The sequence below is a fragment of the Papaver somniferum genome, chromosome 8 (genome assembly GCF_003573695.1).
Source record: "Papaver somniferum cultivar HN1 chromosome 8, ASM357369v1, whole genome shotgun sequence".
Taxonomy (NCBI): domain Eukaryota; kingdom Viridiplantae; phylum Streptophyta; class Magnoliopsida; order Ranunculales; family Papaveraceae; genus Papaver; species Papaver somniferum.
In genome coordinates this window covers 38,899,690-38,923,234 of record NC_039365.1, presented here as the reverse complement: position 1 = coordinate 38,923,234, position 23,545 = coordinate 38,899,690, and the positions used below count along the sequence as shown (strand labels likewise).

General features: G+C 36.8%; 1 long non-coding RNA gene and 1 pseudogene across 1 annotated transcript; both read right to left on the bottom strand.

The window, feature by feature from the left end:
* Nucleotides 1-2,455: 2,455 nt before the first annotated feature.
* LOC113306637 lies at nt 2,456-8,093 on the bottom strand (annotated as a pseudogene).
* A 9,121-nt stretch (nt 8,094-17,214) lies between these two features.
* On the bottom strand, nt 17,215-20,985 carry LOC113301416. Its single transcript, XR_003336275.1, has 2 exons — nt 19,482-20,985; nt 17,215-17,528 (listed from the first exon to the last, which is right to left on the bottom strand). It is a non-coding gene; the product is annotated as an uncharacterized LOC113301416 (long non-coding RNA).
* Nucleotides 20,986-23,545: the final 2,560 nt, after the last annotated feature.

Sequence of the window (23,545 nt, the reverse complement as noted above, 5' to 3'; positions counted from 1 at the left end):
TGGTGGAACTTCTTAGGGCCCCAAGTACAGTTAGGTCCAAAGTAGTCATGCATCATTCTTGCATCTCCATCCTCTCAGTGTCTTTCCATCATTTGTCGCGTCAATACTTCTTGAGGCACCGGTTGGAAGAGCCTATGCATTCTTTGAGTCGTATACTGGTACACTACAATTGCTCTCTCCTCGCTATCATCACCAATGCTAAGATCGATACCATACGTCATTAGTACATACCTCCTTAACGGAATTTCATCGTCCATATTGCACCTGTAAACAAAACTCAAATACTGTAAGCATTCCAAGATTTTTGAATTCATACAAAAGAAAAAACATTCATACAAAAGAGAAGACATTCATGCACACATTCATTAAAGAAAAGACATCCATACAAGTTCATTCCAAGTTCATTAAAGAAAACACATCCAAGTTTCATACAAAAGAAAAGACAAGTTCCCTCATCCTAATCCTAACATCCTTTCCATTTCATCTTCACTTAGACCAATCCCACCACTATTCATCAATTGAGTTAATTGTGACTTTGGAACTACTTCTAGAACTATACTACCATCTCTCTATGATTGCATAAGCTAGTTGTTGATCAGCTCTCTTAATTCTAATTTCAAAAAATCTAGTAAGGCCGGAATTTTGAAGAACTTGACTAGCACTTTCATGGACCACCACACGATTATATAAATCCTCAAGGTCTTCTAGATTACTTCTAAACGTGATATCATGTTGTGTATCAAGTGGGTCTATACTTTTAGAAATATGTTTCTCATCCGATTCTTTTGAACTCAAGATCATATACACATCCATATCCATAATCTATACAAAATCATCAAATAAAAACAATATAATCACACAATGCACTTAAATTGTTTAATAATGTAACTAAAACATGTTAATTAATTCGTTATCTCATGGAAATTTTACAATGTTCATCATCTAAAACCCTAAATTACACAATGTTCATCATCTAAAACCCTAAATTACATGTCAAATTCGTCATTGTTAGAATCCAAATTGTTATCATTCATCATACAATCGAGTATCATGCATACAATCAACGATAATATCATCTAAAGCCCTAACATTTCATCAAATCATAAAATAAACTCAAATTATAATTCAACTAACCTCTCTTTGGATTCTCAATCAAATTGAGAAATTTAAGTATGCTTCAATTCCTTATGAAGCAGAGAACAAACACTTTGAAGCAATTTCATTGATTTGAACCATCATGCCAGAAATCAACAAGGGGTTTTTTTAGGTTTGGTTTTTCCTTTTTTTTTCACGAGTTGAAGATGAACTGAGGAAGAAGAAGAAGGAGTCGATGGTGTTACTGGATATAAGAATCAAAAAGAGCTATTAACAATAGCGTTAAGCGCTATTAACAACAGCGTTTTCTTAGCGCCATTAACAATTGCGTTTGGCGCTATTAAGAATAGCGTTTTGACCGTTGACTTGAGTCCAGCGCTATTCTTAATAGCGTTTTCCCTGCGCTATTATTATTCGCGTTTTACGCTATTCTTATTAGCGTTTTCTCTGTTCCACCATTACACTTGCACTTCCATCCACAGTTCCAAGTGCTGAGATGGTGTGGAAGATAGAAGATGGATGGATTCCACCATAAGACTTGCTCCAATAGCTTGTTGGATGTCACTCCAGATGCTTTTTGACTTCTGGAAACCGAAAAATAAAAATCAAAAGTTAGTTTGGGTACACAGAACAATCTATAAAAGCAGAAAAATTAACTTTTTGTGAAGTAAAGTCACAAAATCATTTTGCTTTTAGCTTCTACTGTTGGAGAAACGGAAGCACTTCTTCTGGTATCCAAACATGCTATAAACTATCCCTTGTAACGCGTTCTGCTTTTGACTTTTTCTCCAGAAGTCAGAGTCAGAAGAAAAATTATTTTGTTTCCCAAAAAGTTAAGTTTTCAATTTCTAGAAGTTGCTTTGAAATTTGACAGACAAACTGACTTCTGACTTTTCGACTTCTAGAAGTGGAACCCTCGACTAACCTTTTGTTTCTTAGGATCTGGCTCGTTCGTCTGACTTAGACAGAGTTGGATGTCAGATCGTTTGATATTCATTTTTGTGATGCACGGATCGACATCTGATTCGGCTCATAATACTTGCTGGAAAACTTACATATTTGGGTTAAATTTATAAAGTCAAGTAGAAAAAAAAAACATATGCAAGTCTTGGACCCTCGGTAACTCCTTTGTATCCAAGTTTCTCCCCCTAAATGTGTAATTTTCTATATCTGAGATCTGCTACTAGTGGTGTGCAAGTCTCATTTAGAGGTAGGTGTGTTGATCGTTAAGCTTAAACTTTGCTGACCACACGGTCAACTTACATTAAGCAAGACAAAACAGTGCAATGCTTGTGCACACCCCAATTTTAAGATCCGTTGGAAAGGAAAGGAAACAAAACAAAACCTTCCAATACTTTCACTCTATAATGCATCCTGCTGTTCAATTCACGATTCTTGGACATTGCCACTAATGTGCCAAACGCCGAACAATTCACAAAATTAGTTTCAGAATGCTTTCCCTTATCAGTAAGGCTCTTCATGCGTGACATGTTTACAAGAGAAATTTACCATTTACCAAAGGCTTGCATGCCTTACTTAACGTTTGATCACTCTCACAGCCAAACAACACAAAGTACCAAAACACACAGCCAGAACGATTTTTGAAGGTATCCCACTGAGACCAGTACTGGTGTTGCTTTTGTTTCCGTTCCTCTTCCAGTTAAATATAACGCTTGATAGCCTATTATCCACCACAGCTACTGTCTCCAACAGCTCTAACAGTAGCGAGGGACAACTCTCCTCCAAATATGCAAACCCTTCAGATTGCATCACCGCTACACATGAAACGTTAATGGATAATAACATAACAGATTAGTAGTTTAACTAGAATTGAAGAGACAGCATTGTTACTAATTTAATCTATACAATTTTCTGTTGATTTAGAACTCCAAATACAACACTCACCTCCTAAATTTTCTGGTCTAGCTGCAAAGTTTAGACACACAGTTTTGAGTTGCATGCAATGGTGTTGTTCTGCTAAGGTCAGCGTTATTGCCAGTGTCTGTGGTAATCTCTTCACATAACTTTGCCTCACACATGAGTTTCAGACGAGCAAGATCAAATCGATCTGCTGCAGCTAAGAGATGCTGGACAACTGTAGTTGAAGTGCAACGAGGATCCGAGTCAAAAAGTTCATGTGCTTCGGGAAGTTCATCTGTGTACAAAAACAGCAACATGGCCTGCAACATAAGGTATCCGCACTGATAAATCGATACATAGATGAGGAAAAACATAGCTACGAGTTTGTACCAAAGGCATGAGATAATAAAGGTAAAATTGGCTTTCACCCTTGCAGAAAATGTATTTACTTCACTCAGTACATGCATATCACGACTAGGGAAACTAATAACGGATTGATGGTGCAAGAATGCAAAACATTGAGCGGTCAAGAGCAATACCTTAAACACAATGGGATCAAAATCCTCAATGACTACCGTTTTCATGTCAGGATTTCCCACTAATCCGAAAAACTGAGCTTTAAAAACAAGTGACCGAGTTGCAACAACCAACTTATGGGCTTTGAATTTCTTATCGCCAACTTGAAAAGTTACATCAGAACCAGTACCAGATTCCAGCAAACTCTTGAGACTCTGAATCATATCTGACGGAGGTACGGGAATGGCACAATGTTTACCCCCTTCAACACGAGTTCCCACTACGCCAACCGTGCATTGAATCACTAGACAATCATCTTTGAGAAAATCTGAGTTCTCCAAACTCGACCTTTTAAAAGACTGCGGAAATCCCCTGTAATGAACCAATATACAAATTATGCACAAGGAGTCCACCACATTAAGTCCTTTTTTCACTACCTCTGTCAACAAACTAATTTTTGGCGTAAATAAATAACTAAGATTGGGTTTGATTGTGTGGAAACCAATTCCATTCACCATCCCCAATAACTGAAACTGAAGACTTAAATATTCTTAGAAATACGACTAGAGAATAGTCACATATGCCTAATTGAAAACAAAGACAGAAGACTCGAGTGACACCTATCTAGTTTGGAAAAAACTATCGCCTTCGCAGCTTCTTCTAAAAGTGAACATCTTTCAACAGAAATGTCTTACAGACATTTTCCAACTAGAGCCCTAAAACTTCTTCAAAGGCTCCATGCAAGCTACAATCATATTAAACCTTTTTTTTTCAAACAAACCATTATTTCTCATTCACATTACATAAACTTGCCGGATAGAAAGCATATCAATCAAGTGTCTTCTTTTGTGTTTTCTGCAAAGTGGGTTCTTACAACTAGGTTGAGTAAGATCTGCAATTGACTGCTAAAACAAAGTGACTAGAGCATGCTATAACTACTATCCTAGTTTTTCTCTATACATCAAAGCAAAAACAAAATGCAGTTGAATCTACTTCTTGGAAATTAGAGTTGAACTTAATCACCAAAGCCGAACAAATCCAAATGAACTATAAAATCAAAAGAATGAAATTCGAAAATCGGAAAACGTACCATATGCTTCCTCTGGATTTCAAAGTAAAAGGACCAGTCTCCAATGGAGAATCAAAATGGCTATCAACATTATGTCTCCCTTTACCACTTTGATCCAATAATTTCAATTCAAACAATGCTCTAACATCAGTACTAGGGCATAATAATAACACAATAAATACAGACACGAAGTCCTTCTGAGCTAAAGAGTGGCCGTGTGGGTAAAAGTATATACCCCATTCATACCCACCAACAGTGAACGCTGAACTTTTGATGAATTTTCCAACTCCCATTCCCTTAGCTAGGGAATACCCTTTTATCACATACTCATGAGAACCATTCACAGTCTCATTTATCGACTTTGACGAAGTATCAAGAATATTAGGTTTTGAATATTTTGGCTTTGTTGCTGCTGCACCCATTGATCTTTAGATATTGAAAATGTAAAACTGAAAACAATATCTTCTTCTTTCAAACCTCTTGTCGGAAATGGGAATTACTGTAACACCTTGAGTTTCCAAAACCTAAACTCTTTCACATTCAATATCATAGAAGAACAAAAACACATTCAGGAAAAAGTAGACTTTAGGATTTTGAACTTTTTGATTGCACAAAGGAAAGTAAAGTGATACTCAGTACTGGAAAAAATTACTTTATGTGTGGCGTCATCGACCATTGATGCATACCGTTGGTTCTCCTTGAGATTGTAACCAGTAGACCAAAAATCAAACAGGAACTTGGAACACCTTCAGTACGGGAAAAGAAAGAAAAAGCAGGTCCACTTCCACTGAGAATATTGTGTAGTTGTGATGTCCCAAACCACCATACTCTATTATACAGTATTAAACAAGATATAAGGCTCCAAAATGATATAGTCAGACAGTCAACAGAAGACTTGACTTTGTTTAGACAGTCAGTCAGTCAGTCGGCTCATAGAGAGTGGTAGGTGCATTAGCCGTTAAGCTTAAACTTTGTTGATGGCATGATCCACTTGCATTTGGCAAGCCCAAGTCGCCAACAGAAAAGAAAAGCTTCACATACATTCACTCTTTAACGCATCAAGAGGTGTTCAATTCACAATTCTTACACACTACGACTGACATACCTAAAGAAATCTATCCACCCGCTACATGTTTTCACAGTCGGTCACTCTCGCAGCACAGCAGAAAGTACTTAACCACAAACTCAGAACAACTTGAAACTAGTCCTCTGAGACCGGTATTGGCGTTGCTGCTGCTACCGTTTCCGTTCCTTTTCCTGTTAAATATATGGCTTGATTCCTTATCCACTTCAGCTACTGTCTCCAACAGCTCTAGCAACAGCGAGGGACAACTATCCTCCAGATACGCAAATCCTTCAGATTGCATCACCGCTACACATGAAACAACGTTGATGGATAAAATCATAATATATTGATAGCTTTAACTAGAAAATGAAGAGACAGCCTTGTTACTAGTCTGTACAAGTTTATATACAACACTCACCTCCTAAATTTTCTGGTCTAGCCGCAAAGTTTAGGCACACAGTTTTTAGTTGCACGCAATGGTGTTGTTCTGCTAAGGCCAGTGTTATTGCCACAGTGTTTGCGGCAACTTCTTCACATAACTTTGCCTCACACATGAGTTTCAGACGAGCAAGATCAAAACGATCTGCTGCAGCTAATAGATGCTGGACAACTACAGTTGAAGTGCAATGAGGATCTGAGTCAAAAAGTTCGTGTGCTTCGGAAAATTCATCTGAGTACAGAAACAGCAACATGGCCTGCAACATAAAGTATTTGCACTGATAAATCTATACATAGATGAGGGAAACATAGCTTCGAGTTTTTGCATGAATCTAAGGCATGAAACAAAGAGAAAAAAAATGTCTTTCACCCTTACAACAATCTAATTTATTTCACTTGGTACACCTATATCACGATGGTAGAAGCTAATACATTCGAAAGCAATAGAGAACGGATTGATATTGCAAGCATTTAAAAACATCCAGAGGTCAAAAGCAATACCTTGAATGCAATGGGATCAAAATCCTCAATGACTACTGTGTTCATGCCAGGGTTTCCCACTAGTCCAAAAAATTGAGCTTTAAATACAGGTGACCGAGTTGCAACAACCAACTTATGGGCCTTGAATAACTTATCGCCAACTTGGAAAGTTACATCAGAACCAGTACCAGATTCGAGCAAACTCTTGAGACTCGGAATCATATCTGACGGAGGTACGGGAATGGCATAATGTTTCCTCCCTTCAACACGAATTCCCACTACACCAACCGTGCAATGGATGACTAGACAATCATCTTTGAGATAATTTGAACTTTCCAAAACCGACCTCTTAAGATACTGCGGAAATCCCCTGTAATGTAATAAATTGATTGCGCAAAAAACAATTCCATTCACCATCTCTAACAATCTAAACTGAAAGATTCACATATACTTCAAAGTTCCGTCACATATACCTCGTTGCAAAGTGAGAGGAATTCACAGGACCCGAGTAACACCTATCCTCAAGTTTGAAAGAAACTATAGACTTTGCAACTTCTTCAACATAAATGTCTAACAGATATTTACCCAAACTAGAGACCCAACACTGCTCCAAAGTCTCAATGCAAGCTACAATCACATTTTGATTTTCTTCTAAAATACCATGTCATTCTTTCTCATTCACATTACAGAATTGCACCAGATAAAAAGCATAGCAATCAAGTGTCTTTTTTGGTGTTTTGGCACAGTGGGCTTGTAATGTAATGTTGAATGCATGCAACAAGGCTAAGTAGATGTTCCATTCTTGCCTCCATATATACCACTTAACCAATTAGTCCAATGTTTACAGCCAACACGAAAGTGACTAGAGCATGCTGTAATATCCTTAAAAAAAATTCTATACATGAGCAAAAATAAGTTTCAAACTGTGCAATTGATTCCACTAACCAAACAAATTTATATGAACTACAAAAACTACATGCAGGAATTCAAAATTTGGATTAGTATTACAAGTAATTGGAAAACGTACCAGCTTCCTTTGGATTTCAAAGTAAAAGGACCAGTCTCTAATGGAGAATCAAAAAGACTATCAACTTTATGTCTCCCTTTACCACTTTGATCCAATAATTTCAGTTCAAACAATGCTCTAACATCAGTACCAGGGCTTAATAATGCAACAAATAGCGACACAAACTCCTTGTTAGCTGAAGTTTGGCCGTCCGGAAAAAAGCATATACCCCATTCATAGCCACCAACAGTGAATGTAAAACTATTGATGAATTTACCAACTCCAATTCCCTTTGATAAAGAATATCCTCTGAATCACATACTCATGAGAACCATTCACAGTCTCATTTATCGACTTTGACGAAGTATCAAGAATATTAGATTTTGAATATTTTGGTTTTGTTGCTGTAGTACCCATTGATCACTAGATGCTGAAATCGAACTTAAATATATCTTCTTCTTTCTCAAACCTCTTGTGTCGATTACTACAAAAACCTTAAATTCCCAGAACCAAAACTCTTTGACATTCCAATTTCAAAGGAAGAGAAGAGATATTGGAGTGATTTTAGGAAAAGGTAGAATGGATTAAGGATTTTGATTGCACTAAGGAAAGATAACTTGCTTTTTTGAGCGGAGTCATCGATCTTTGATGCATACCGTTGATGCTCCTCGAGATGGCAGCACCGCACTCTCCAGTCTTCACTAAAATTTGTCGAAAATTTGAAATTTATTTTTACATAATTAACTAATTGAAAAACGGGCTTGTAGATCAGCTGGTTTCATGCGCTGTGCAGAGGTTTCATGCGCTCCAGGAGGTCCCAGGTTCGAGTCCCAGATGACGCAATATTACAGAGTTTGACATGGACGGTAGAGTTAACTTGTCCCCCTTGCGACGACATTAGCCACACTATCCGCTTCGGCTCCCTCGGCTTTGTTCTTCATGAGGCTCGCTGGTAGGCTAGCACGGCAACCTGTTCAACTTATGTAGTAGTATGCTATCAAAAACCAAATCAAAAATCTCCCATTTCTACACTATCAGTTCCGGCATTCTCAGTTAGGTTAGGTTTCGATTTTTTTTTCTTCATCTTCTTCATCGTTCACACCATCGTTCTTCATCGTCGATTAATCGTTAATTCAAAAATTTCTTCGTCGATTAAAACCAACCCATAAGAATGCCTCCAGGAAATAAATCAGATGCCAATCGAAATCAAAATCGATTGCTCAACAAAAATTAGAGAAAAGCTTGCTTTGATTGCTCAAGAGCAAGAACACGAAGAACAAGAGTTATCGGACGATCAACTACTCAGAAATATGGCTTCTGTGAGAAGGTAAGTCATTTAAAACTGTTTAATTATGTAGCTATGAGTTTAGGTCAAAATCGCGAAACCCTAACTGAAACAGTTGAGTTTCAGTAGTTCCGGCACTCAATTTCGTATGAATACCACACCGGAAATTAGTACCGGCATTCAATCTATGATGAAGACCACACCGATAGTCAGTTCCGGCATCTAATTTAGGTTGAAGACTGCACCAGAACTTAGTTTCAACATTGTATTTAGGATGAACACCACTTCTGAACCTAGTACCGGCATTGATTTGAACTTTTACGAGTACGCCGGTAGTAAGCTTCTAATAAACAGAAAACCCTAGGATTTTGTTATCTGTACCGGCGTACATTTTAGGTTATATTCCATGCCGGTAATTGAGTTTTTGTATCCATAAAATTTAGAACTACTACCGGCATCCTTGACAATTTTCTTTTGATGTCGGTACTGTGTTCCGGCATTTGTTTTTATTTTACGTAGCTGCCGGTACTGTTGTTTTCTTATCCAGGAATTTCCTATAGTGTACCGGCATCCTAGAAATTTATTTGTCAATGCCGGTAGTGACTCCCGACATGTAATCGTCTGAATTTACTATGCCGGTATTAGCTCCCGGCATGTTCGATACTTTTTTTTTCAGTATGCCGGTTGTGATGATTCTATGCCGGTAGAAATGAAAGTTAGTTGTCTTATATTTATTTCGTGCTTCTTTTGAAATAGATCTAAAGAAAAGGAAGTTAAAGCAAAGGAGGCTAACAAAGGAAAAGCTAAAGATGTTCTCACCAAGAAAAGAAGGAAGGATGGTTTTGATACTCCTCAGTCTCTGCCTCCTCGAGGGAAAAACAAAAAGCGTTTGGTTGCTGATACAAGAGGGGCAATTTGGGAGAGTGGTCGTGATCGTAGTGAAATCGTAATCCGTGAATCTACTAGAGTTGTTGAGGAGGAAGATGAGTAAGATGAAGAGGAAAATGAGGAGGAAGATAATGAGATTGATCCAACTCAATTAGCAAACCAAAGCCAAGGAGTAGTGGAAGAAGGTTGTGCAAGTCAAAAACCCACACAAGGCAAGGGGAAAGACAAAGGAAAAATAAAAGTTAAAGGTTCGCACATTCCTCATGTTGATGACATGATACCCGACCTTGATCGTGATAAAATTTGGGGCGCAACTTCTCATGATCCGGGATATCTATTTGGCTACAAGGACTCGTGGGCTCGTACTATATATCAAACCTACGTAAGAATTTCTATACAAAATCTCATGTGTGGTATTTATACAAAATATCTTAATCGTATTATCTTCTAATTGTAGGATCATACGAAGGTTGTGCGTGTTTGCCGAAACCAAGCCGCGGCTCATTGGGATTTTTCTAAGGAGCATGAAGGGGTTCAAGCAATAGTTAAGTATTATAGTCTATATCCTTTGGTTGAAAATTATGTGAACCCAGATATTGTGACAGTCAATTGCTTCGTCGAAAGGTATCATGGTGAATCGGATACCATACACTTCCCGTTTGGTGAGATGACCTTGATCCCTGATGATGCTCAGAACATTCTAGGCTTGAGTGTTACCAGCAAATCAATTGCAAAAGGAGATAATCATTCTTTGGTGCTAGAATGGACGAAGTTGCACGAGCTTACTAAAAAGTTGCTTGGTTGGGACTACAAAATTTCTGTGGAAAGCTTCTATGTATATAAGATTAGTAGAACAAAGACCATCAAGCTGACCCTGCTTAAGGAGAAGTTTCAAAACTCAAAGGAAAGAAGTTTGAAGGATGGATGGGACCCCGCACAGATTCGTTATACAGCTGCTGCGTACCTGTTATTCATCTTTGGCACTAGGGTATTCCCTGACACTAGTGGCAACAGGGTTAGTGCAAACTACCTTCAATACTTGGATCCGTTGGAAGATGTCTTTAGCTATTATTGGGGCACCGTGGTAATGGAACATTTGATGACGGAGATGAGAAGGGCCTCTAAGACGGTTACAAACCAATTTATCGGGAATTTCACTCTACTCCAGGTAATTTTGTTTTTAAACTTATGTTCTTATTTATACTGTTCACATGTACCCTTTTCATGAACTTAGAAAAAAAAATTACTGATTTTTATATGTATCATTTCACATTTGTATAGGTGTGGGCTTATGAATATTTCCCAACATTGTTCAAGGACAACCCATTCTTGAAGTTTAATCCCGTTGATGACCCCGAGGAGCCTAGAGCCAAGAGATACGAGTTCAACATCCATCTGAAGCCCGGTAACGATCATCGACTGATAAAAATGAGATTAGCTCTGGACGCGATGACTACCAAAGATGTTGTGTTCGACCCTTACAAGGAGGCTAGAGAAAACCGCCAACTAGGGAGTAACCAACAAAATATTTGGGATCCCGGTGGTTATGACGGCCAAACCACACCGTACAATCACATTCCTTTTCATTGGTTTATTTGTCTCTTAAATATAATACAAGCTTAAAGGGGCAATCATCCTTCCTCGTACGAGTCTTGTATACCCTATTAGTCTTCTTTGGATATTCATAACCCTTTCTCTTATGGATATCCTTCTTATTGTATTTCCCACTCCTCTCGCAAACCATCTCAAAACGATAATCTGAACGTTGGGTATTCCTCACTAACACACACATGTGTTTAAGTGCCGTCTCTTTTGCCCAAGCAATTTCTTCCTCTGGAGATTTTATTCCCTACATGAGGACAACAATGTAAGATTATAAGGTTCATTACAAGCAATCCCCATATAAAGTTTTAAAGACTAGGTGAAAAGTATTGTTTGGTAACATACCGGAGGTATTTTATAGTATTTAGACGTATCCAGACCAAGCGGTTTGGAATTTTTTGGATCAATGTAGGGAACAATCTAAGGAATGAATGAAAAGAAAATTGAATTAGTTCACAAAATAAATAAATTACTATACTAGTTCTGGCATGCTCGACGACATTTCCGCCAAAATAACCAAAGCCGGAAACAAGTGCCGGCCTTCAAGAATAATGTTTCGGCATTTCGTAAATAAACTTGAAAAAGATGACCTAATTTTAAAAACTACCGGCATTGTATTTTCATGAATATTAATGCCGGAAAAGATAATACCGGCATGCACGATCCACAAGGATTGAAGCCGGAACATGGCGCCGGCATGCTCGATAAAATTAACACCAAGCGGAAAACTACTACCAAAGTGACTAATTTCTGGATGTTTTTTTAGTGGTAACGACATTCTTGAATATGTAAGGTCCCAAGCAGGTAGACGTTTCCGGCATGGTACTTAATTTTCAAACCATGCCGGGATTTGGTGCCGGCGTGCTCGTTAACTTTTCTACCACGCCGATAACTATGTTCAAAATTCAATTAACTCCTGGATGTTTTTCTTGTGGTACCGGCATGGAAAGTTAGGGGAGAACCATTCCGGTTTGAATATTACAGGGAATATTCGGTGGTAGGTAAAAAGTTGACTGCGTGTCGGCATGGTTTTTTTGGTTGAAGACAACGCCGGAAATGGTGGTGCCGGCGTGGTATTCATACTGGGGGTATGCCGGCACCATGCTTTTTCAGAGAAAAAATGGCGGTTTCAAAAAAAAAAAAATCAAATTTTCGACCTCTTTGCAACATTACCTGTGTGTTGGGGATGCTTGTATGTTGAACTTGTTTACTTTCTTGGGTTGGTTCTTCAAAAAACACTTGATGCTCACGAAAATCATGATCCAAGGGTGTTGGTTTATCATATAAGTCCAATTGTGAGTTTTTATCATTAACCGAAGATTGAATATATGATTGTTGTTGTAGTTGAGCTAAAGATTCAGCAACTACAGTTCTCTCCTCACAATCATCTTCCATTTTCACAAAAAAAAATCCACTCAAATTTTTTTCCCTCCTTCCACTCTAACCTCCCTCACACAAATTCAAATAAAAATACACACTAATTTGTCCCCCACATACTTAAGATTTTACTAATTATTATTAACCACTAAACCTGATTAGTGAGGGTTAGATTAGGAATTTAAAAAGTAATTACATAAGGGTGACCCAGATTTGATATTAGGATCCCTATTTTGTCATATAGCTATATCCCCCAATTAGTTTCCATATCCCCAATTACGCGTTCGAGATTAATTGCTTAGATATTCATGCTTCAAAAAAAAAATTGCTTAGATATTATTTTTATTTGCTGACCCAAAAATTGGAGAGAAATTGTCATAAAATCGATATAACAACTTATATAGATGTAGGTCTAAGCAATATTGAGAGCCATTTTTTATCCAATTAATAGACCACAAGACTATAAAGACTTTATATTGTAAAAGAAACTTACAAAATGTCTAAGAAAACGGTTTTTTTTTATGTAATAAAGGAACTTTTTCATTAATAGAAGTTCAAGGTTACATTGCGTTTAAAATGGAAAAATTAGAGAATACAAAGTATCAAGAACATGCCATACAAGTACAACACCGACAAATCCGACAAGAAAAAGAGAAGGATTAACGGAACATGACGAATATAAGCATGAATAAGAATTGATCGAATCGGTAGAATAATGGTTCTTCTCGGAATTAAATTCCAACCATTTTGTTTGTTTTTCTTCTTCATAAATAAATGCTCCTAGAAATGAAGTGATTTACTCAAATCTCTTAAAACTTGTGATGAAGATTCCGTCATCAAAATCATCTTGGTTGAAGATTCCGATGAAGATCTCGTCGCCGGATAATTCAAAGATGAATATTTCGGTGAAGATTCCTCGCCAGAGACAAAAAAAGATGAAGATTTCGTCAATGGAGAGCACAACTAGTGATCTTAAAACCCATAATAACCAAAAACGACCATTAATGCCGAGATAAACCTCTTTAGTAGAGGAGATAAAAGCACCATAAAGATGCACAAAACTTACCAAATGGCAAGAGAAAAACATAAATAAAACTAGGTAAAACGAAGAACTGATTGAAAGCAATTAAAGGAGATGAAAATCACGCTCAGATCCGGCCCAAAAGGGACCAGATCTGAGTAGGAGGGTTGCCGCTGGGTTGGTTTTCTTTTTCTGTGAATGGGAGAAAGAGGAAAGAAGAAGAAGGAGAGAGAATTTGATTCAAGAAACTAACAGTTATTTGTCCAATGAACACAAGAAAGTGGATCATTGACAAATTTTACTAGAAGCTCGTTATCAGATTCCAAAATTATTTTTCCATAATCCCTTGAGGTGGCCCAACTGACAGTTCCTTCAATGCCATGCACTCCAGTTTCTTGACTTCATGATCAACATGCAACCCTCCATCAAAGTGTTGTCTTTTATCTCCAAAGCATGACCCTGCACAATCACGAATAATCAGTCCAATGCCAGCTTTAACAGTTTCCTTTTTAAATAGTGCATCTATATTTATCTTCATACAATTTGCTGGTGGATCCCAAATATGAGGCTGGACACCTAATAACACATTTCGATGAGTTAAAGAAAAAACTGAATTGGGACAAGCATTAGTTGGTGAACGTCTTAATTTTTTCGATAGTTTGGATTCTATTTGGTTAGTATTCTAAAAGATGGCAGCACATCTGTCTTTCCATACCATCCAAGTGGTTATCATTGGCATACAGATTATGTTCCAATTGATGAGAGTAAACACCTGTAGAAGAAGGTCTTATAGAACACCATCTTATAACCTAATAAACAAAAGTATTATGAACATACATAATATTAGAGACATTAATACTAACTCTAACCAAACAAATCCTGCATATGGACACTCAATAAAAAAATGTTAAAATGATTCAGTATTTGCATTACACAAGCTACAATGTAAATCTATGTCAGATTTACATCTGAAAAGTTTATCCCATGTAGAAACAAATATTCCTAGCTAAGACAATTTCATATGAGAAGCTTAGTTTTATGACGGAGTTAGTCTTCTAGAGGCCTTGCCAGATATTAGTTGCGACTTGGACTATGAATATTCATCAAAATGTTATAAGCACTTTTCACAGAAACATCCTTTATTCATCTAGATTAAGATATCTTCACCTCGTCTAAGAATATGCATATCCAAAATTTTGGTAGCAGTGTCTGTAGGAAAAAAATTGGATCAGATGCACATTCCAATTTATAGTGTTAGGAAGAAACAACTCACAAACAAAAGTATAAGTAGAAGAAAAAGCAACATACATGGATAACAGCTTCAGATGGTTGTTGTTGTCCAACAATCCATTTATCTAGCAAAATTCTTACCTTAGTATCGCATCTTACTGACCAACAAGGATAATTCATGACAGTGTCCGTACCTTTGTAGATGCCCTTCCATATCCAAGAACACTTTTTTATTAAATTTGTCTTCCTGAAGAAAATCCTTGTCTTTTGAGTATTTAGCTTTCTAAATTATAACCCATAAATTATTTGAACCATTACAAGCTTTCCAAGCAAGCTTGGTAACTAGAGCTTTGAAAGTGTTGGGGGTACCAAGATACACCACCAACTTTTTCTTGGGCAATCTGTATGGACAAAATCAACACAACTCCGAGAGTAAAAACTCAATCAAGGAAAGTGCCTAGAGTTATATCTCTCTCTCTCTCTTGTTGTTAGAACGTTTACGGAATTGAATCCGTGAACCTAACTACAAAGAGAGTTCTTGGACGGTACCAAAGACCAATGTCCAAGGATCAATCAAGTCTTTTACAACTAACAAGGTTGGACCTACCTATTGTGATTGATCAACGCACAAACTGTGATATTCAATTGTAAATATAAATAATACAATGCGGAAAAAGAAATAACACACACACCAGAAGTTTTGTTAACGAGGAAACCACAAATGCAGAAAAACCTTGGGACCTAGTCCATATTGAACACCAAATTGTATTAAGACGCTACAGACACTAGCCTACTACCAATTAACTTTGATTTGGAATGTAATTGAGCCCGAACTCAGCCTCACACTGATTCAGGTACAGTCACGCTCCTTACGCCTCTCCCAGCAGGACTGTACGCAATTGATTCTCTTAGTCGATCTCACCCACGACTAAGAGTTGCTTCAACTCAATTGAAGAATTTAAATAAAATCTTCCTCTCGCAGATTAGGCCTATATTTGATTTCCTGATTTACGATCTAAACAGATGATCAGATCAAACGATAGATCCAGGTGATGGAAATCGATATCAACTTAGACAAGAGTATGGTAATCCTCAAAATCCGGACTTATGCAACCCGAAGTGCAACCTAAACTATTATTCACCTCACAAGTATAAAAGTTGCGGAATCAACAAAGTATGAGACGAACAGACTTTGTTGGTTACTCTCTATCTTGATTGATGGAGCAAGCTCTACAAACAATGAAGATCAAGATACTCTAGAATCACAAGTTATAAAGATAAAAGATAACTGGACCTGGATTCACGAATCCCAATGAAATATTTGCAGTCTCTAAACCCTAAAAAGGTTTCTGGAGAGCACGACTCTAGATACAACTAGGATACACCAAAAAGTAGTCTCAGGATTCAAAGATCCCAGTTGCCAAGAGTTTCCCTTATATAGACTTCAAAACCTAGTTTACTTTAGGTTTAAGCTAAGATAGCTTTGGAACCAAGCAAACAATATCCACCTTTAGATTAAAGCTTTGAATCTTAATCACATATACAAGATAGACACTACGTGTTAGGTAAACCATAACCGAACCGTGTATAAAGACTATGTTCAACATAGTTAGCCGAAACTAGCCATTTTGAACTTAAAAGCTTAACACTCATTTTCATGTTCACTAAGACATTAATATTGAGTCACAATCATGTGATCAAATGAGTCTAGTGTTAATTAGAGAAATGATCAAATGCAAATTACTTCATAGAAACAATTTACTCGTAATTGAATCATGATCGGCATAGTTTGTAAATATACAAAGTAAAATAACGTGAATCGTTTGTGAATCGGCTGAGTCATAGTATGCAGACCAGTTTGCAAACATATATGCAATTACCGAGTTCCAGAGTCTACAGAACTTTTCAGTTCATAAACCGGTTTGCAAATTTATGTAATTACCAAGTTCCGGACTCTACATAACTTTTCAGTTCACGTACCGATCTGCAAACTTTGAACTAACTCAAAAGCTTTAAATAAATCTAATTTAAGAGCCATGGTCCCACTAAATCCATCCTTTTGTTTCATGGTATATATCATTTCATGAGCAACAATAATATTGGTATTAATTAATTGATTTACTATTGGATGAAATCATTAGAAAAGGTTTTATCCTATTGGCAAGAATAGGTTTTATCCTATTGGCAAGAATTTTTAATAAAATTTTGTAAGATATATTATAAAGACCAATTGGTTTAAAATCAGCAGGACTCTTAGGGTCTTTAACGATTACAAGCGGAGTGCACGTGCATTGCACGTCGACAAACAAATATCTTTGTTGTATTCCATTTTCATTTTTGAAAAATATCTTATAATGTACTTTCAAACAATTTCAAAAATATACCACTCCAAAAAAACACATTTGGGGCTGAGATCCTTTGGTATCAAGTGTTCCTACATATCACTCCATCTGAATTATAAACGTTTTTGGTTTTTCTGGGTCTTGACTCTTGAGGATGTTCTGTAGCTAACTCCTTTCTGTAATTTGCTTACTTACTGTAGGCTTCTTCTTCAGTATATTTCTATTTTTTGTCCAAGAAAAAATCACTAAAAACCTGCAAAAGATTTGTAACGACAACTCCGCAATATCAGGCAAAGAATGAGAATAATTTGCATGAAAATAAAGATGCAAGTATAAGCAGCAAAAACAAGTATGAAACACCCCACCACTTGTGAATGTTTGGACAGCCATGGTGAAATATACACACCTGCAAGAGTTAACCTGATAGCTACGCCATTTACAATTCAAGGACTTTCATGAGGGCAAACCATTATATTTCAAAGTTCATGGGCAAAAAAGTAAGAAAATAATGGTGAAAACACGTAATTTTTCAATTTGATCAACCCAAATTACTAACACATAATGAAAATTGTCAAACGCAGATTACAGTTCCTAATCCAGCATCCATATTTCATCGTCTCACTCTAGCAGTACCGTGATTAACAAACTAACAGACTACAAATTTTAATCCACCATGCATATTTTCTAGTCTCACTCTAGCAGTCACAGTGACTAACAAACTAACAGACGAAGCACAACAACAATACCATGAAATAGATCACTCCCGTAAGTAACTTACAAAATCACTTATTGTAAACTATGTGGAAAGTGGTAAAGTATGAATTTAAGAATTTGACTTCACATATCATCAAATCTAAAATTCAAACACTTGATCCAAAAATTAAACAACTTAACCATATTAGTCGATCTTTGTGATGTCATCCAACAAATTATGATTTATTAGACTAACGGCAGCCGAGAGTAACACAAAATACATAGTCCTTTGGTTCCATTAATATTGGATATAGGCTAAGGTCGGAAAAAAAACTCACTTGTACTACAACTATGGGGGTTTCCAGAATTTCTAACTTGTGATTTTCTTGCTGCCAGAAAGAGAGCGTGAAGCTGATAGTGTACGAAAACATAAAAATTAATCAATGATCAGGTCATAAAATTTGAATCTGATTGCACAATCCAGTCCAAAAAAACTTCCATTCACTTAAAGATGTTTAAGGTACCTGACCTAGGTTTCCATGAGAGTTGGATGATGACGATACTGGAGGGAGCAATTCTATTTGGTTGAATTGATGTGACTGCTTGATTGCTGTCGTTGGCGTCAAAAATAATTACACTTTCTTACTGCTCAAAATATATTATGAAGCAAAGGTAAGAAAGTATCGTTCCCACAGAGAGGTCTTAGGTTGTCAAATTGTTCGGTTTCCTATATAAACAAGGGGGGATTTTTCTGATTTTTGTAACTAAACAAAACTAAAAGCAAAGAAATGAATAAAGCACGCAAATCAATAAGATGAAGATATTGGTCAAGGATCAGTTTTCGTTCACAGACATGTATTCGAAACAATAATTAGAATTGATATTTAATCTCAACTTTTATCAAAAGCCCTAGGATACCTTGATCGCAAGAATATCCCGCTAATTTCCTCTTGTCATCAACAAACACATTAAAAAATGTGAGTATGAGTTCTATCTAAGAGAACAACCTAACGTGTAAAAGCACTAATCAAGTTTAATTCCCTAGATGCATTAAGTTCTATGAAATCAGGCCAATCAAAGCAATCGAACGTGTAAAAGCACTAATGCGATTTAACAAAGGTTATGACTCACTTGTGACTACTAGGATGTATCACTACAAGCAATACTCACAATTATGCTACTTGTAATCAGGAATTAATCACTTTTGCGTATAATAAATCTTAATCTAGCAGTAGAGATGAAACAGACTCAATCGATTCTAGACTCGACCAAACAAGCATTCAAATCATAAAACAATATCAATAGTGAATCATAAGCGATAAAGCATGGAGACAAAACTAATTTATTGCATAAAAATCATGTTTGGAATTCCAACTTATTCCTCAACCAAGAAAAAACTATTCATAACAAGAAGGAAGAAAAAACCTATCATGTTTCTAACCCTAAAATAAAAGTAGAAGTAAAGATCAGATAGAGAGCTCCCCTAGAAAAGATAATACGCCTCCCTTTATACCTTTTCTGCCTTCTCCAGATTTCTAAAACCTCAGCCATCTCCAACAGTATATGCTAACCATCAGAATCAAGCCCACATGTAAGAGCCCAAGTCCATCTGAGTAGATCATTGGATCGGTGAGTCAGGTACCTGGATCGTTGAGTCAACTCGCCGTACTCCAATTCCGTTAGAGTTTCCTCTGCTTTCTAGTTGTTTCCCCGGTCGAGTTCAGGCTATTTCATACCCTTCTTCCTTGTAAACATCCTAACATTCATCTATTGAAAGCATCCAGTTCATTCCTTACCCTCTGCAACTCAATTCCATCTCAGAACTACCCATTCAGTCCCTTGTTCTTGACAACAACTACAACTTCAATACCACAGTTTGAGCTTCATTATTTCACAGCTACAAGTCAGTTCTTCTTGGCTTCATTCATCTGCACTCTTCACAGCATTGCCATGTACCACCATCTTTGTCTTCTGATGCTTTTCCTCACAACTTCTAGAAATCTCAGTGGCCTACAAACCCTGTAGCTCCCACTACTACCATCTGCGATCATTTTTTCAAGCCATACATTCCTGCAATCAACCTTTGTGCATCATAGAGTCATTACTAGACACAGATCCATATCCACTTGCGATTCTCCACTATTCTTCGCTGCAACAACAACATTCCCATTTCAGCTCACCGCGTAACCCAGCCAGCAAACCATTGCATCAGTCTCGAACCAAAGCAAACCCATCTTCTTATGTAGCTTTTTCATGTCTCAAACCACCAATAACATAACAACACCATTTTCTTCTCAGCTGCAATTTCTTAAGCTCCATTCTGACCACCACTTGCAATAGCATACAGCAGCACCAGAAACTCATGACTCCGCTCTTTCTCTGACGTCACTTCTGCCAAATACCACCTGCAATGCTATTCCCTTAACCTTAGCTCAGCTGTAACCCATAACATCAACACTTCTGTAGCTTCATACTTCTGTTGCTTCATAAAAAATTGCACCAGCTCCTCAAACACAACAACAAACCCCCTCCTGCATCAAGCCAGCTAACTGCATTAGCAGTTCCCATTCCTTCACGTTCTTTCTTGTAGCCTTGGCAACTAGCAGGACCAGCTTAAGACACTGGACACTCCAATACCACCAGAACTTCCAGTGTTCATCACCAGTAACACACTACAATTCATCTCCTAGCTTCACCAAACTAAGATCCATTCAAAATCGATCTGCAGCATCCGCTTCTTTTCCTATTTTCTCAGCTTATAATTCTTCAACCAAACTTGAGAGCAAAAGAAACCCATTCTTCCCTCGATTCTTCTTTATCGAATCTATCTTCTATTAGCATCAGCAGCAACTCATTATCTCACCAATCTGTGAGTCTTCTCGAGTATAAATCCAACCAGTATTCACTGAAATCACCAGCAGATCAAATCTTTCATCTGATTTCGACAACTCCTACACAAATTCCATCTCATTCATTTTATCAGATCCCCTTTCTCACAATTTCGGATGCAGGTAATGAATTGGGGAAGAAAAGCAAATGAGAACCTTGGTTTTCTTCCTCTCGATCTTATTAGGGCATGAAGAGTGGGACGGTTGTTTACACCCCAATATGGAAGTGCCCCTGATAGTTAAACGCCTGCCTTTAGTGCTTTCTATGAGAACTCCAGCTGGTCGCCCCTTATCCGCGGACGAGCTCCCAACAACATTTGCTTGCAATGACACTTTTTCTCTTCTTCGAATTCTTCCACCAATAACAACCATCTCTTACTTCTCATATCCACTTCTTCTCTTCAATTTTTTTTCATCGCTAAAGCTATCATGCTTTTCAGACAATAATTTGCATCATTAAGCCGACATACTTTTCAGATAAAGATGAAAAAATAAAAGCAAATAATGAGAAATAATCCGCCTCCAACACTTTTGCCCTGTTAAGCGACATTTCTTCTTCTTTTGTTGCAAATGACTCCAAAGTACCTAAACACTCAAAAGCAAACATAAGATACATAATTTACAAGAAAACTTAGCAAAGAAAGCATAAACAATAGATAAATATTAAGGTGTTTTAGACACCTATCACTGCTTCCATAATAGTTACATGTTACGCTTCATTCCTTGGTCCCAATTCCTTTCTATACTTGGACTAAACAATATAAAATTTAGTTAAGTACTTTCATAACATTAGCTCCTTTTTGCAAAGTTTTGATAGCAATAGACCAAATGCTTGCTCATTCCGCTAATCATATAAAATGAAACAAATCTAAATTCTCACATAAAACTGTATCAAAAATAATGTGTAACACATCATGACTGTCTAATTCATTAATCTACCTTATATCAGCAAATACTCTTTGAGCAAATACCTCCATTTCGTAAGCAAATGAAATTTGTTCTTGTTTAATAGATTAAAAGCCAAAATTCACTTGAATCAAAGTTTAACCACATCAAATGGTATTGTTGTTAGTACTAAAAGCCCTAAATTCCAAGGTACGAAATTATAAAATCTCAAACAATGAACCCAAAATAATTTACTGAAAACCTAGAATTTCAGATTACAAAAATCAAACAATTTGAGAAGTTTCGCATACCTAATCGAGGTGAAAAACAACCAACACAGTTCTTCATCTCCCTCATTGACTGTCTACAAATTGCTTGAAATCTGGGTGAAGATTCAATTGTAGCGATGGATTTTAGAAGAGAAAGAGAGGAAAGAAGAGAAAATTAGGATACCTAATCGAGGAAGAGAAAGAAAAGAAATAAACTGAATGGTTGTGGTTAGATACGGAGACAATCCAATGGCTGATGAAAAACGCATTGGTTGGAAAAGTACGTTTGGGGTACGAAAGGTACGACGATACACGAAAAGTACGACGGTACACCAAAAATGCTTAGCGTTTTCAGTGGAGGCTTGCTCTCATTAAAGGGGGAAAGATGAATAAGAAAAATATAAGTCTTGTTAAAACTTCTAAGCATAAATACATATTCAAAAAATCTTTGCACCACGTCAATTACATTAATACCAGCATGCTTTTATCCCTATTTGCAATTTCCTCCACAATACTTACAAAAATAGAATTATCCAGATCATTGAGAATTGGAAGAATATAATCAAAAACAGAGGAGTCAAAGTAGGATTGGTAGAATATCCAACAGAGACAAAATGAGCAGTCAACAAATTACTGATACTATATTATTGTGCCAAGTACCATTACTGTAACACAAATCATCATATTGTTTTCGCGTCTTCTTTTATTAGTGAGGGAATGTATATATCTAGTATTATTCTCCATTCAGATTATATGTTAAAAATCATTTCTCAATATCATGGGTGAGAGAGACTATTATGGAGTGTTGATTGAATGTTGGGTATTTCTTAAACATTTTTTAATTCGGATTGAAGCTTAATAATATTTTCTTGGATATCACCAAACTGAAGTCTATTTCATCAAGACAAAGTGGTTCTAGTGAACAGATCAATTTTTATTGAAACTTGAATGCATGACTACCATGAATATTAATATTCCATGCTAGATCCATCTGATGACTAAAAGTTTCATGTTCAATCCAAGTGCCATTTTTTTTCTTTTAAAGCCTCTAAAGGTGTTTCGGAATAAAGTCAGTAAATAACGAAATAAGACAATGATCATAAGCTATGTGATTGAGATGTGTGACTTTAGCAACTGGAAAATGAAGATACCAATCATTGTTTCCTAATGCCATGTCAAATCTGGCTCTCCTAATACCTGTCATAAATCTGTTATTAGAACAAGTGAAGTATTCCCTTCATAATCAATGTGAATAAGTCATGAGTCTCTAATCTTACTCCTAACCCAGCTACCAAGATCAGTAGTGTTACTCTCTGTATGAAAATTCAGATCATTAATAATAATCCAAGGCTGGTTCACATCCTTACTAAGATCATGTATGAAGTACCACTATGATTTATTAGGATCAACATAACATGAGCAACACATTAAGGACACAAAAACTTCAGGTGTTGAAGGGAACTTTAATGAGAGCATGTGTGATATTATCAAAAATATTTACAATGTCACATGTTATTCCATCCTTCGACGTAAGT